The sequence below is a fragment of the Oryctolagus cuniculus genome, chromosome 6 (assembly GCF_964237555.1).
Source record: "Oryctolagus cuniculus chromosome 6, mOryCun1.1, whole genome shotgun sequence".
Taxonomy (NCBI): domain Eukaryota; kingdom Metazoa; phylum Chordata; class Mammalia; order Lagomorpha; family Leporidae; genus Oryctolagus; species Oryctolagus cuniculus.
This window is the reverse complement of record NC_091437.1, coordinates 617314-633602: the sequence shown is the minus strand read 5'-3', so window position 1 is coordinate 633602 and position 16289 is coordinate 617314. Positions and strand designations below refer to the sequence as shown.

General features: G+C 55.3%; 1 long non-coding RNA gene across 1 annotated transcript; it reads left to right on the top strand.

The window, feature by feature from the left end:
* The first annotated feature begins 6650 nt into the window (after nucleotides 1-6650).
* LOC103346163 (uncharacterized) lies at nucleotides 6651-16066 on the top strand. Its single transcript, XR_011389402.1, has 4 exons — nucleotides 6651-7666; nucleotides 13491-13614; nucleotides 13948-14119; nucleotides 15923-16066. It is a non-coding gene; the product is annotated as an uncharacterized lncRNA (long non-coding RNA).
* Nucleotides 16067-16289: the final 223 nt, after the last annotated feature.

Below are 16289 nucleotides of genomic sequence, written 5' to 3'. Positions count from 1 at the left end.
GCTCCCATTTTATGACCTGGAGAAGGAAGCTGTGGCTACAGGTGGAGGGCTGAGTGCCTCAGAAACCAAAAGCCAAGATGGGGGTGGGTCACAGCCCTGGTGGGGCAGGGCAGGGCTGGTCTTGTCAGCAGAGGTTTCGCTTTTGCTTACTGGGCTGTGGGGCTCCCATCAGAGCCATGTCCAGGCCCTTTGGCAGTCCACGGATTAGCATCCAGCCTTTTTAGTAAAAGCCATGGCCATCATTATGTCTGTGCAACTCACACATATGGACTCACATTCATATGCAAAACACATCCGAGGGCCCTGCCAGAAGCTCTTGGAGAAAGTATAGTGTGAGAAAACGATGAGTGGATTTCAAAATTGTTGAACCAAAATGAACTTCCTTTCTCCCCAGCGTTTCGGAGCCCTTTGTATCTATATCAACTGCCTCTGTGCCTCTGATGGAAAGGTGTCCATCTTTTGTCGTCTGATGTGTGGTTCTTGGTCTACTGTTCAGCATTCAGTTTGGGAGGCGGTTTTTCTAATTTAAATGAATTTAACTGTTACATAAACAAATCTTGTGGGTTCCCCTTCAGCACACTGGGGCATGGGATTTCTATCTGCTTGGTTCACACTGCAGGCTCAGAGCCCACCGGGCTGACCCCTGCTTGGCACTGGATGGTATTGGCTGGTGAATGACTGCTCCTGTTACATAGACCTAAGAATGCAATTTCCGTTGTGTAGGGTTCTCTGTTAACTCTTAGAACAGGTGACAGAAGGAGTAGCGTATGACGGCAGACTTCAGCATTATGGGATGCATTTCTTGACATTGGCCTTTTCTTCTTGTTGTGCACTTTGACATGACATGAAAGAAGATAAAACACAATCAGTATTTCCTGAAACAAAGATACTGCTGCTACCTTTTTGACATAAAGTTTGCCCTTGGACTTTGGAGAAGAAGTGGGCTCATGGAATTTCACAAGGTCAGGGCCTAAGATTCCTCCCTGGGTTGGCAGAATCCACGTAGCCATTGAGGCTTACTGAAGAGTGTGTATTCAGAAGGGGTGTGAGGCTGAGCGCTGCTCTCTGACCAGCAGTCTGATGGAGGGCTGGGTTCCACAGCAGGGGCTGCTGGGGTGCTGACACACAACTCTGGGGAAGATACCACACACCGTGCATCTGCGCATTTAACCCAGTGAATTATATAGTGTGCCTGTTTAAACATTATTGCCCCATATACCTAGAAATATGAGAAAAGAAGTCACCTCAGCAGGTTCCGAAGTTCAGCAGCATAAGGGAGGGGAAGGCCATTTCCCTGGGGTCTGTGTGCTTTAGATCCCAGCTTCTCAGAATGGAGCCATTTCCAGGAAAGGCAGAGAGAAACCAAGAATCCCACAGAATCACACTGTTCCTGCCCACCCATTGGCATCTGCATCTGCAAACAGCCTGACCACGGGACCTTGGTTCTCAGCGTGCACCTGTGGAGCCTTGTGAAAGCTTTGCAAGTGGAAAACCTGTCAAGCCAGGCACCTGCCCACAAAATGCCCAGCAGCGTGAGCAGCTCTGAGGGCTGACACTGTCTCATTCCCTCTTCCGATGGCAAAGCCCTTCACATGCGTGAAACTCCCCGCACCGGGTTCCTAAAGGTCATGTACTGGGTCTCGTGGCTCAGAAAATCCTTCGGAGCTCACACTGCTCCCGTGGACGCAGGCTGGGTGGCCAGGAGGAGGCAGCTCCCTGCACTGAGCTCCTCTAAAACACCAGGTCTTGAGGCTCCAGGCTGGGCGGTGAGCCTTTGACACTCCCCCACCCCAGGTTTCATGACCAGAGCGAGCAAAGTCATCCCTGTCCTTGGGATGAAATGTGATAATCCCTTCTGTTAGACCTTCAACCCCGAGTGTCTATGGCAGCTTCAGCACCACGGACACGTCTCTGAGGAAGATGTCTGTGACAGAGTCCTAGCTTCACACACACCTGTGAGTTAGTCATCTTCCACATTTTACCTCGTCTAGCTGCTTTCTTAATCTCAAGTTTTCTTGGAAAACTTGGTCTTCTGATCTTCCAACACATTAGATTGCTGGGGATGTCTGAGTGAAGGGCCATAAACAGCAGAAATTTGTTCTCCCACAATCCTGAGGCTGGAGGGTGTGATCCCAGCATCCGCAGGTTTGGTCTCCCTGCGGCCTCTCTTCCTGTGCTTCACATAGCCGTCCTCTGTGACCTAATCCCCTGTTCTCAGTGTGAGTAGAGCTGGAAAAACCTTGTTTCCAAGTATGGTCACATGGATGTAGTAGGGATTAGACCTTCCACACGTGAATGTTTTAGGAACACATGTTAACCAGGACACACGTGAGAACCATGAGCTGCTGACTGCGTCTGTCTCTGCACCACAAGCAGGATGCTCTAGAATACCGGGCACACACAGCAGCTGGAATGTCAGGCCCAGGGTCTGCATTCCAAGGAGATGGGTGTGTGGTATGGGGGTGGGGTGCACAGCAGCTGTCCACTGTGAATATAGTTGGGTGTAGGACAAGGAGGAATCCACACTCACCTGTCTGGACAAGTTTGGGAGCCAGGTGTTGCTCACGCTTTATGGAGAGGAGGGGTGTGGGCTGTTTTAATGGCTGCAGCTGAGATAAGGAATCTCCTTGAGGACCAGCCATTGCCTCACTAGTGTGTGGGGAATGGCAGCTGTGTGCCCAGTGGCTGACTTCTGTTAAGGTCTTGCTGATGACAAAAGAGAACGTGCCAGAGATACAGAGTCCAGAGAAATGCCATTTTAGCAATTATTTCTTTGTGCAAGTTCAAGTCTTACTTCAACCTGGCTTTTCTAAAACTTCTGTTGAAATATTCTGAGTGTGAAATTTGCTGATGGTGGAAGCTTGTGAGCCACAAGATCGGTGAACTTTGGTGGCTGTGGAGTACGGGCAGGTACAGGACTGTTTGGGTCTGCGTAGACAAGAAGTCCACAGACCAAGCTGGAAAAGTGCATGGGGTCCAACGGAGGCACCATCAGGCAGCTGCTGATGTATTCATTGGTGTGCCACAAGACCCCATTTCCCTACAGTCAGTACAGCGGGGCTAGGGCAGTGGAGCCACATCTCTGGGCCAGTCTGTGAGAACATCATGGCCATTATGGAGCTGCCATATGGAGCTGAAGCTGGGAGATTACAGGGAAGGCTAGGTGTTCCTGGGCTGCCTGAGTTTTGTCTAGAACATTCCATGAATCCCAGCACCACAGGGGGCGTGGGCTGCTGTGCCTGTGTGGCTCCTGCTGCACTCTGCTACAGGACTGACCAACTTAGAGGTACCTGTCACCGAGGCCGCAAGTGCACAGACAGCAGAAGCAGGTGGCAACAGGAGCCTGTGGATTCTGGGTTTCTCTTCACCTTTCCTGGAAACGGCTCCTCCCCGTGAAGCCCGGGTCTCAGGTGCACAGACAGCAGAAGCAGGTGGCACTGCTCAGTCAGCAGGAGTCCCTCCACCCTTGCCCTGCTCTGACAACCTTGAAACCTGACATGCTGACTTCTTATCTCCTGTTATTTTCTCATAGTTCTCGATGCATAGAGTAATACGAGCCATGATTTCACAGAAATATGCCATCTGCCATGTCACTCACCCATTGAGAACACACAATTTGGGGAAGGCACTTGGCATAATGGTTGACACTGCTTGGGACACCCATATCCATTTCTGGTGCCTGGGTTCCAGCCCTCCATCCAGCTTCCTGCTAATGCACACCCTGGGAGGCAGCAGGTGATGACTCAAGAGATGGGTGCCTGCCACCCACATGGGAGACCTGACTGGAGTTCCAGGTTCCTGGCTTCAGCTTGACCCAGCCTTAGTACATATTTTGGGAGTGAACCAGCACATTAGTCTCTCTCTCTCTCTCTCTCTCTCTCTCTCTCTCTCTCTCACACACACACACACACACACACACACAAAACAAGTAAAAAATTTAAAAACAAAACGCTCAGTTGAATGGTGTGCAGTATGTTCACAAATCAGTGTAAAAGGGACATTCACCTCTCCATCTGACCCCTCAGCCCATCCCCAGCCCTAGACAAATAGTCGTCTATGCCCAGGGTGCAGGAGCAGAGTTGTTTCTGTGTGATTACGAGGTGCTGCTCTGTGCTGCGCTGCGAGTGTTCTCTCGTGCACACGTGCAGGTGTCTGTGACAGATGCCTTCTAAACCCCCCAGTGGACCTGCTGTGTCAGAGGCGGCTCTACACTGGGCTGTTTCCCAGCGTGGCTGCCGCGTTGGTAATCCAGGCAGTGCAGGAGGGTTCGGCCTCTCCCCGCCCTCACAGCACCATGCCATCTGCCCTTCTCAGAGCTGTCCCTGCTGGGGTAAAGTGATTGTGGTTTTGGTTTGCATTTCCCTGTCAGCCGAGGATGTTGAGTACCGTTCCCAGGCTTATTGCCCATGTGTGCTTCTGCTTTGGAAATACCATAGTCTTCTGCCAACTAATTTTCTTTTTTTCTCTCTTGCCTCATAGGTCATGTCCCAGGTTAAAATTAAGCCTTATCGAAAACAAAGCAACGCTTTAGAAGACACAGGGACATCAAAATCAGACGGGGTCCCACTCATTCTCCGCCAAGCTCCTTCTGCTCTGATCTCAGGAGCGCCAGGCACCTGTGCACCTGACCCTCGGAGCAGCGCAACACAGAGATCACACCGTGCCCGAGCTTTGCTGAGAGTGACAGCGCAGTTGTTCATCTCTGGGGCAGTTTAAAGCCAGGATCTCCTGGGGCTGCGCTGAGCGCGTGTCATCTTTCCAGGGTCCTGCAGAACTTGCACAAGAGACTGCGAAACGGGAACCGCAGTTTCCACACCGGCAGCAGCCCCGGCTCCCCCAGCCCTTTCATGGGGAAAAGGCTTTCCGTCTGCTAACAGCTCCTTACAGCCGAGCTGGCTGCACCATCACATGTGTGTCTGACAGAGTGCCAGCCATAAAAATGTCTGGGACGGCAGAAGAACGGCTGGATGAAGAAAACCAGGCCATGGGACGCGAGGCTCTCAGCAGGGCTTTCAATGATGTTGTTGCGAGGAACTAGGTGCCGGGGGATCAGGAGGGCACACGCGGGTGAAATTAAGCAGAACGCAGCGAAATCGCTGTGTGGGTACAGATTTCCGGGCTGTGGCGCAGGGCGGGGCGTCTGCCCAGGGCTGCTGCGGCACAGCTGGTGCACATGGGTAGACTGGCTGGAGCCCGGCAGCTGCTGGGGGTCTTGTGGGCGTGACTCGGTAAACAGACGGCTGGAAGGCAGCTTTAAAGGTGGCCTCTAGAGGAAGACCTGACCAGCACCGGAAGGCCAGCGGGGGCCCAGCGGCCCTCCAGGAAACACCGGCTGCAGACACCAAGCCTGAGCGGGGGCCCAGCAGCTCCTGAGGCTGTGCCCGGGGAAGCAGGAAGCAGCAAGGCCGCCGGGTGCGCCGATTTCCTGTGGTTCTGCCCTTTGCCGCCAGCTGCGGCGTCCCAGCTCAGCAGTTAGCCCACACAGGCCGCCCGTTCGGACATCACTGTCATTCCTGGAGGAAAATGAAACTCAGAAAAGTAAAACTAACACAAGACAGGGAGTGAGCGAGCTGCTCTCCAGGCGTGCGTTTTGAGACTGCAAACCCCTTCCTTTAAGAACACTTGGGTGGTACGGACACTGCTGACAGGGCGGGAACTCAGCCCAGGTGTCCCTGGTGGGTGTCAGGCACCCACTCACCCAGGCCACCGCCAGCGCCTCCCAGGTCTGCACTGGAGTCTGAGCCAGGGCCGAAACTCACACCAGGCGCTCTGGATGAGCACCGAGATTCACCCTGGAATCCTGAGCCTGAGGGGGAGCCCAGGCCGTCTGCCTCCCTCCAAAGGTGAGGTGCATCTTAAGTGACAGCGCCCCTGTCTGGACCGGAGCCAGGCAGGGGAGGAAGCAGGCCAGGCTCTGCGTGGAGATGGAAGGGCAGCGGGGGCTGACCCATGTTACAGGAGCTGCCACCTCAACAATGGGAGTGTGTGTGTGTGTGTGTGTGTGTGCGGATTTATCTACAAGCCAAATACCGGGGAGCTCAGGCGTCGGCAGCCCAGGCGCACTGGGGGCGAGAGCTGCAAAGGAGCACACCTGTGGGGGAACGGCGCCCAGAAACGCGGCAAGCAGTGGGGACTGGGGGGCTGGGCGGTCCCACACCACGCTGCCACAGGCGGCAAGGCAGGCCAGGGACCCGGGGTGTCGGCGTCCAGCCCGGCCGAGGCTGGAGGCTCAGAAGGCGGGTGCCGTCCCCCGTGCACACCAGGCGCATTCTGAGGCCTGGGGACGTCCATCAACAAACGTCCCCTCCAGAGGCCGGGAGCAGGACACGCCAGCAGCGTGCAAGCACAAAGCCAGAGGCGTCCAGGAGACGTGGGAGAGGGCAGGGCGAGACCCAGGTGGCGGGGGGCGGCCCCGGGGCCCCCAGACCACCCCTTCCTCCGGGCCTCTGGGAAAGGGGCTGTGGAGCAGAGCTCAGAACCAGGGGGCCGAGGCCACAGAACGCGGGAAGAACGTTCTAGCAGAGGCCCGGAGCAGCGGGCAGCAAGGGCTGCTCCCTGGTAGCCGCGGCGAGGAGGCCGGGGGTGTGGTGTAGGAGGAGCCGGGTGTGGGCTGGTCCGGGTGTGGGAGGAGCCTGGGTGTGGGCGGGGCCAGGGTGCCCGAGGGGGACCTGGAGCGCAGAAGGTGATGGCAGTCTTGTTTTCTGATGTCCTTAGCAGAATGACCGTTCAGTTAATGTATTGAACATCTGCTCTAAATACTGTCCCGCATTAACCCCCCACCTCTCGTCTCGCAGCAACACCCGGGTGAGTTCTGCCGTGACTCCCACTTCACAGATTAGGAAACGGGGGCTGGGGGAGTTACGGAGCCACAGACTGACAGCTCCCGGCGGCAGGAGCAGCCCCTGGGGGCGCCAGTGAGGAGGGCGGCGGCCTGCAGTGCCCCGTGAGCACGGAGGAGCGCAGGTGGGCCCTGTGCACGCCCCTGCGTTCCTTATTGCTTCCCTGCCGCTGCGAGTCGTTCGCTCGCAAGCCTGAGGTTCTCAATCTTAAAATAGCCCCAGATTTTTCGCTGCTTAGAGACTGCTTTCTCTACACTCCCCACAACACCTGACCCAACAGCAGCGCCCCTGCTGCGGGGCCTTGTGTGCCCAAGACGCTGAACAAGCCGGCCCGCTGGGCACGGCCCTGAGCCGGCCAGCAGACTGACCGACCAGCAAAAGGGCGACAGTGGCTGCTTCAGAGCGGCCGGAGGGACCCAGCGGACACCTGTCCAGAAAGTCACCCTGGAGCCACCGTGCTGGCACAAAAGACCAGAAACCCTCGGCTGGATGAAGGTCAGCGACAGTATCCACGGGCAAGCTGCGCTCGGTCCCTGGGGGGCGAGCGAGTGACCCGCGCCCAGAGCAACGGGCACGCGCCTCCCGGAGCGGGCCTGAGGAAGACGCCAGACAGGAAACGCGCCCGGCATAGCCGAGTTTCTGTGAGGGCCTCAGAGGCCCGGCCACCGACCGCAGCCGTCCTAGACGGGACCCGGGGGCCTGCTGGACACCCTGCGGTTGTCTCAACCAGGGTCTGCCGGCTTCCGGGAGAAGAGCGCTGCCCAGGACAGCTGCCGCCCGCACTCAGCCGGGTGGGCCCGGGTCTGGTCCGCGGTGTCGACAGCAAGGTGGGTGATGGGCAGGAGAGCGCGGAGGAGTTTGTCCAGGGAGCGGGGAGGTCGTCGGCACCCCGACGGTGACCGCATTTATATCAGCAGGTGCACTTACCGCTTGGTGGTCCGCCAAGTGTAACTCCAGGTTAGGAGATTTCCGCTTAGCAGAAGGCAATGGTGCCACCTAGTGGCGGGTCTCCCAATACCACGAGTACTTCAGAAAGTGAGTCTGGGGGGAGCAAGAGAACCTTGGAAACGTAGGCATTCCAGGAGCTCTCAAAAAGTCCGTGGAAAATGAATGCTCTGGGAAAACTGGGCATGGATTTCTTTTTTAAAAAAAGATTTATTAATGGGACCAGCGCTGTGGCGTAGCGGGTAAAGCTGCTGCCTCCAGTGCCGGCATCCCATATGGGTCACTGTTCAAGTCCCGGCTGCTCCACTTCTGATCCAGCTCTCTGCTGTGGCCTGGGAAAGCAGTAGAAAATGGCCCAAGTCTTTGGGCCCCTGCACTCGCATTTTAAGACCCGGAGGAAGCTCCTGGCTCCTGATCGGCTCAGCTCCAGCCGTAGCAGCTATCAGGGGAGTGAACCAGCGGATGGAGGACCTCTCCCTCTCCTCTCTCTGTGTAACTCTGGCTTTCAAATAAATAAATAAATCTTTTAAAAATATATTTATTTATTTGAAATGCAGAATTACAGAGAGACAGAGGCTGAGACAGAGAGATATGTCTTCCATCCACTGGTTCACTCCCAGATGGCCGCAACAGCCGGAGCTGTGCTGATCTAAAGCCAGGAGCCAGGAGCTTCTTCAGGGTCTCCCATGCGAGTGCAGAGGCCCAAGGACTTGGGTCATCTTCTACTGCTTTTCCAGGCCACAGCAGAGAGCTGGATTGGAAGTGGAGAAGCTGGGTGGTCTCAAACAGGCGCCCATATGGGATGCCAGCACTGCTGGCGGCCACTTTTCTTCTACACCACAGCGCCAGTCCTTGTTCATGGATTTCAAAAATGTTTTGCACCAAAACAAACGTAATTTTTTTAAAAAAAAATTTATTTTTCTTTTCTTGAAAGGCAAAGTTACAGGGATGGGGTGGGAGAATCTCCCTAAATGGCCACAATGGCAGCACTGGGCCAGGCTGAAGCCAGGAGCCAGGAGCTTCTTCCGAGTCTCCCATGCGGGTGCAGGGGCCCAAGCACTTGGGCCATCATCTACTGCATTCCCAGGCAACAGAAGAGAACTGGATTGCAAGTGGAGTAGCTGGGTCTTGAACCAGCGCCCATATGGAATGCCAGCACTTCAGGCCAGGGTGTTAACCTACTGTTCCACAGCGCCGGCCCCTCAACTTATCTTTAATTCCATTTTTGACGAACTTTTCTATCTTCCCAAATCCTACGGAGTGAGGAAAAGTTAAATTACACAAAGTGAAGCCATCACCATAACCTGAAGGCAAGGAATGCCAGAACTTCAACCGCAAACCTACACGGAGCAGTCGCCAGGCCGCAGCACGCACCTGCCCACGTCTGTTCGTGATGACTGGCTTCTCAGCTGTGGCGCTTACAAATGTGCATTAGTTCTATTAACCCTCATGAAGCCCTGATAATATGAGTAATTCTTTAATTTCCTATCATAATTATGATATATAACCTAAGCAAGATAAAATATTATGACATTTTGATAAACTTAGAATCTCACCCCTGGTGAGAGTATTACAATATTGGCTTCCCCAATTAAATATAAATGCTTTCTGTTATATATTAATGTTAGCCATCACAAAACACACCCAGCGCCAGAATAAGGGAAAGGGTTTATTGGGGAACACCCAACAGACCGGAGTGAAGGAGTGGCGAAGGGAAAATGAGAGAGTATAAGAGAGAGAGAGAGGAGAGGAGCTAGCAAGGAGAGAAGAGAGAGGTGATGAGAGGAGAGAGCAGAGAGGAGCTGAGAGAGAGAGCCAAGAGACCAGAGGAGGAGGCTAGAGAGAGGAACCAAGAGAACGCAGGAGGGAAGGGCCAAGAGAGCACAGTGTTCAGGAACTGGCCCTTTTAAAACTTTGCCCAAGGGCGGGCAGGGAAGCAGGAACAGCAAATCTCATGAAGATAGGGGTGGAGCCTGACCACAGAGGTTGGGCCATGTGGCCACCTGGCTAAAACTGCGCCAGTTTCCTAATACTTTCTAAACAAGGGGTAAAGAACCAAACTCCCACAGAAAAAAGTAGGAAGGAGACACAGACATTATAGACAGCTTGATTGATTATATATGTATATATATAATTTCCTTTAAACATAAGACAAATGTTCAAACTACTTCTCACCAATCAGATTAGCAGACCTCAAACTTACAAGATAGTGCGGGGTGTGGCAGGGCATCAAAAACAGGCCAACCATTAAAATGCAGGTCCCACCACCCCCACAGGGCGGTCTGGGAGCCCCAGCAGAGCACGCCCAGGATTCACGAGTCTGGCCCGGGAATGGCTCAGAGAAGCAGCCACGTGGCCAGCAGCATGAAAGTGGGGTGCTCACAGCTAGCTACTATGGAAGCATTGTTTGTGACTGCAAAATACTGCAGCTAACCCAGTGCCCACAGGACAGAGGCCAAGAAAACACGCCCTGGGTCCCACGCAGCTGACAGCAGAGTGGGCAGGGCCCACATGGTGGAGAGATGGGAGGTGAGGAAAGCAACGTGGCAGGAAGGTGTCCACAGTGGGCAACTCTGGGAGGCGGCCCAGCTGGACAGCATCCAGAAACCCGCAGTGCCCAGACAGAGCACCCAGGACAACAGACTGCCCGTGTGGCCCAGCCCCCAGGGGCCCTCAGTGTGGGGAGCGAGCCTCGGACAGAGCACAGACGCCCAGCCTGGAGCTGACCGAGCGGTGGGAGCTCACGCAGGTGCGGCCTTCCTGGCTCCCTGCAGCACTCCGGCCTCAAGGGCGTGGGGCTGGGGAGAGAATCCTTTACCTGGTCCTGGACAGCAACTTAAATCAATACGCAGACAGGCAGAAGCTGGTGCGTCCAGGCAGAAAGCTACTCACTAGTTTACAGCAGAAATAAAAAGAAAGAAAGACTCAATGCCAACAACAGAAAAGACAAAATGCAGTTTTATTTGTAAACAGTTCAGAGGGAAGAAAACATGGAAGTGGGCAAGAGGGGGTCGGGGATGCAAATGAGGCCCCCAGAGTCCAAGTAAACAAAGAACCAGAGGAAGTCCTGAAGGCAGGAAGATGGGCAGCGGGGTCAACTCCCAGCAGCAGCAGAACCAAGGTCGGGGTGACGGGCACCCAAGGCCGGCCCTGGAGAAGGAAGCATGGCCAAGTTCAGGCTCCCAGGCCACCGTGCTCATGGAGAGGCCGAGTTCCTCCCAGCCCTGCGACATCCCTCATCCCACCCTGAAGCCCACAGACCACGCTGCCCAAGCTAAGAGGTTCTGAATGAGGAACTGGGACAGGGAGGAGGGTCCACCACCACACTGATCCTGACTGGGGAAGCAGAGGGCCCAGGCCCACTCTCCCTCCAGGCTTCCCTGGGGCTGGGGGATGTAGCACCTCTGCTCCCACCCTTGGCAGGCCCCCACCTGTGCAGGCCCCAGCTTGCTGAGCTGGGGTACAGGGAGAAGGAGCTGGGAGAGGAAAGCATGGACCAAAGCCAGCCTCCCACAGGACACTGCTCCACCCAAGTCACACGGGGGGGGGGGTGGGGGGGGCCTGACCTGATGCGCCTGCTTCAGCTCCCTGTCCCTCACATGGACCCACCCTTCCTGGTGAGCGTCACCACAACAGGGCGGTGCACAGTGATCCCTACCAGGACCAGTCTGTGGGAACAGGGGTTTTGTCCAGGGCCAGGAGAATGGGAGACTGTGCGAGTCTCTGCAGAGAGCATCCCTGCTCCGTGCTGCCCAAAGCCACCAGCCCCTTTCCCCTCGTGGGACTCCTGTCTCCAGGTGTGGGGCCAGCGTGGACAGCGAGGGTTGGGGGAGCCCCATGACACCCTTGCTCTCACTGCTGCCAGCAGAGGCTGGGGAGGGGAGAGGCGGGTGGCAGGGAGTGAGTGAGGGGAGGGACCTGGGTGTTTCCCCATGGGTGATGATGGTTTGAGGACATGGCCGTGCCAACCTCACGTGTGGCTCCATGAACACGCCCAGCATGGGAGTTTCTGGACTGCACATACAAGCCAGGACCCCCCCTTCCAGGTAGCAGTACCCGTTGGAGAGAAGGGCTATAAGAATGGGCCTTTCCAGGACCCCAGGAGAGGTCAGCCCACTGCTGCAGACGAGGGCCAGAAAAGGGAGGCGAACAGGGTGGGAGCTGCTGGCAGGAACAGGAACAAGGGGGGCAGGTGTGGGGGTGGGGCCCAGGGGCAGCTGAGTGTCTCCCAGGAAGACCGGCTGACACCCTCACAACCCTCTGGGGCCCGATCGTTACCACACCTGCCCCACAGGTGGGCCAAGGCTCTGGGGCTGGGATTCGACCTGACCCCTGGCCACACTGTCTCCACGGCAGGGCCTGTGGAGCCGCCCAGGTATGAGTTACCTCCTCCCAGGATACGGTGCTGAGCCCTGGCCAGCACCCTGTGAGCACGGGGGACAGCCCTTCCCCTGGCCTGGCCCCCAGACCCCACACACGACCCTCCCCTGGGGGCCCTGGGATGGGAGGGGCTGCTGGGGCAGAGGCCAACTCACAGGCATGGATTCCATCCTGCACCTTCTTCTAACCAAGATCTGTTTGTTAAATCAAAACCTCAGGGCCGGCGTTGTGCCATAGCAGGTAGACCCACCGCCTACAGCACCAGCACTCCATATGGACACTGTTCTAGTCCTGGCTGCTCCACTTCCAATCCAGCTCCCTGCTAATGCACCTGGGGAAGCAGCGGGGGATGGCCCAGGTGTTTCAGCCCCTGCACCCATGTGTAGACCTGGAGGAAGCTCCAGGCTCCTGGCTTACGCCTCACCCAGCCCTGGCTGTTGTGGGCATTTGGGGACTAAACCAGCAGACAAAAGCTCTTTCTCCTCCTCTCTATCCTCTCCTTCTGCAAGACCTATTATTTTTAAGAGAAGTGATATGGTAAGAAATGTGGCCCAGGCTCCTGACCCTTCAGGAACGGGTCCCTGGGCCTCCACCACCTGGGGATACTCCCATAGGGCTCCCCACTGAGGGCCATCAGAGGACAAGCTGCCCGTCGCCTGAGACCTAGAGCGGGTCCTGGAATTCCCGAAAAGCAGCACCCGGGACACCCAGACGTGGTGTGGCTCCAGGAGCCAGGATCCGGGCTGTGGGCGGCCCGGGGTGCACGTGCACAAAGGTGACTGCGAGCAGAGGAGCAGGACGACAGCCACACCGGGTCCCCCACCCCCCGGCTTTTGTTAACGGCGTACTATGTCCAGATAAGTGGATCCCCAAGAAGCTATCAGGACCCAATCATACGGAAATGCAAAAGCAAGGTTTATTTGGAAGTACAAGTGCGGCAGGGACTTCGTCTGACCAGCCATGCAGCGGAGGTCAGAGGAAGGCCCAGCCTTTGTTTGGGAGCGCTTTTAAAGGAAAAACCAAGGGTTACATCAGCGGGGGCTTACAGCACGGGGCATTGGTGACTGGACGGGGCTGCCCCGGGTTGCTCTCAGTTGAACGGGCAGGGGGTGGAGATGGGGGGGGTCTTCGTTTGGCCTGGGGTCAGGGAGTTACCTCGTTTGTAATCTCTATGAGCTGCCCTTGGTCTGCTGAGCTGTCCCCGGTCAGCTTTGATGTCTCGGGAATGCCTGGATGCCTGCTTTTACAAGGACTCAGGTCAGCTGCAGGAAACGGAGGCTGCTTTTTCTTTTATTTTCTTTAAATGGCGTCACTTTGGCTCTTCAGGCGAAGAACCCGTTCCCTCCAGGCCGCACCCGTGCGCCCGGCGCCCCTGGTCTTCACCCCCGTGGGCTCTTTCATTCACCACGGCCAGGCCTGCAGGACACAGGCAGATGCAGGCAAGACCCTGGTAGGTGTAGCTTCACCGCGGCTTTGGAGAGGTGGGGGCAGGGACAGGGCGGAGCTGGAGGCGGGGCCTGGGTGGTCACGGAGGGGCGGGGCCGGAGCAGGAGGGCGGAGCTGCGGTTGGGGCCGGAGTTGTCCCAGAGGGGCGGGGCCGGGGCGCCAGGGGAGGGGCCAGGGCGGCTCTGAGCAGCCACAACAGCGCAAAACCAGTGGCAATGGCTAAGGGGGTGGCTGCTGGGGCCGCGCCCGAGTTCAGGTTATCCGGGATCTGGGTGGCGTCGCTGCAGATGAGCTGCTGGAAGACGATGTTCCCTATCTTGATGTTTGGTGTCGACAGGAGCTGGCAGTGGTCGTCGGTGATGTCGGAGCAGCCTTTGACCCAGAGCGTGAACACTACGGTGGTCCCTAGAGGCGGGGGCACCTGAGCGCCTCGGCCCAGCAAGCAGCACCAGCACCCAGTCAGCTGCACGGCCAGGGCCGCGGGGCTCGGAACTTGCCTGCCTCTCCAGGTCAGCCATCAGGGGATGACAGACAGGTGCGGCCGACCCAGGGTAGACAGGCAGGCACCCCTGCCTCACCCAGGAGGACCAGGCCTGGGTCCTCCTCCTCCAGGCCGGGCCCAGACCCCACTCCTCTCTGGAGCGGAGTGCTGCCTGCCTCAGTTTCCGCTGAGCAGAGGCAAAAGCAGCCAGAAGGGACGCGGTAACCGCGTGCAGACAGAGCAAGAGCGAGGGCCGGAGCAGAAGGAGGAGAGCGCCAGCCCGGGGGGAGAGCACCAGAACCTGGCAGGGCGGCTCCTGCCCTCAGCCGCCAGGCAGGGCACTGAGGCTGGGCTAGTGTGTTAGGAAGACACCGGACCAAGGCTGTGGGATAGCGAGTAAAGCTGCCGCCTGCAGTGCCATATGGGTGCCAGCTCAAGAACCAGCTGCTCCACTTCTCATGCAGCTCTCTGCTATGGCTGGGAAAGCAGTACAAGATGGTCCAAGTCCCTGGGCCCCTGCATCCCCATGGGAAACAACAACAACAAAAAAAAGTGCCTGGCTCCTGGCTTCGGATCAGCTCAGCTCCAGCCAGGGCGGCCAATTGGGGAGCGAACCAGTGAGTGGAAGACATCTCTCTCTCTCTCTCTCTCTCTCTCTCTCTCTCTCTCTCTCTCTCTCTCTTTCTGCCTCTCCTTTCTCTGTGTAACTCTGCCTTTCAGATAAATAAATAAATGTTTTCTAAAGGAAGAAGTGGACCTGTGTACTTCTCTGCTGAGTTTTTTAAAAAGTGACCCTGGGCAAAAACAATTTAAAAAGTTCACATTTGATGGCATTGACCCAATTCCCCAATTTGAGCGCTATGAGGAAAAACCTCCCAGTTCCCTGCAGCAGAGGACACAGGACAGGATCCACCAAGCCCCCGCACAGCCCAGCTCCCAGCCCCGGAGGTAAAACCCACAGCAGTGTAGACATCCCAGGGAGTTTAAAGGACAAAGAGCCATGCCCGCTAGGATTCCCAGTGTTCCGGAAATACGTGAGGAGCTGGGGATGGGGGCTGCTCTGGGTGACACCTGGGGGCAGCTGTGGGTCCTTGTCTACTGTCCAGACCCCAGAGTCCAGCTGGACGGAGGCCCCGTGTACACTGAGGACCTGGTGACGCTGAAGACAGCCAGGCAGACCACTAAGAAATCCAGGACTGCAATTATTTTTAATAGATGTTTGTTTATTTATTTGTTTGTTTTTTAATGAACATAAATTTCCAAATTACAGCTTATGGATTACAATAGCTTCCCCCCGCCCCATAACTTCCCTCCCACCCACATATTTATTTATTTGAAAGGCATGGTGGGGGAGAGAAAGAGGGAGAGACTGACAGAGATCTTCCATCTGGTAGTTCACTCCCGGAATGGCAACAACAGTTAGATCTGGGCCAGGCCAAAGCCAGGAGCCAGAAACTCTATCTGGGTTTCCCATGTGGATGGCAGGGACCCAAGTGCTTGGGCTATCAATCACTCCTTTACCAGGAAACTGGATAGGGAGGGAGCAGCTGGGACTTAAACTGGCACTCCTAGAACAGGGTGCTGGCATTGCCCGCAGCAACTTAACTCACTACTCTATGATTGCTGGCCCCTATACTTTGCTTTTATAGGGCTCTTATTTTTTGTAATTTATGAAGTGTTATTTTGTAAGAATCTGTGTAACTATTCAGATAAATATCTCAAGTTATAAGCTGGGAAGAATTGAAATTATGTTATTGATATATGTATTATTATAATTTAATAACAGTTTATGAGTGGAAGCATACCTTTACTTCTTTTTTCTTTTTCTTAGGCTTGAAAAGGAATACACTACAATAAAAACTAAAGAAATGGAAGAACAAGTTGAAATTAAAGTAAGCACTTCAGGACTTTTTAAAGTTCCAGAGATAAATTAATTAAAGTCAGTAATTTGGCAATAAATGTTAGGTTATATGGATATATTGTTACCATCTGTAGTGAATTTAGCAATGAAGATTATATTTATTATATGCACTGATAAATTTATTTACCATTCTACTAGATTGTAGTTAAAAATAGATATTTCAAAAGACACAATGATGTAACTGAAGTGACTTTCATGTGAAAGAGAGCAACTCGTCTTTATTCTTGGATTTGTTGGTGAGTCAGCAGTAGAAAATACTCCATGGGGAAGATAATTA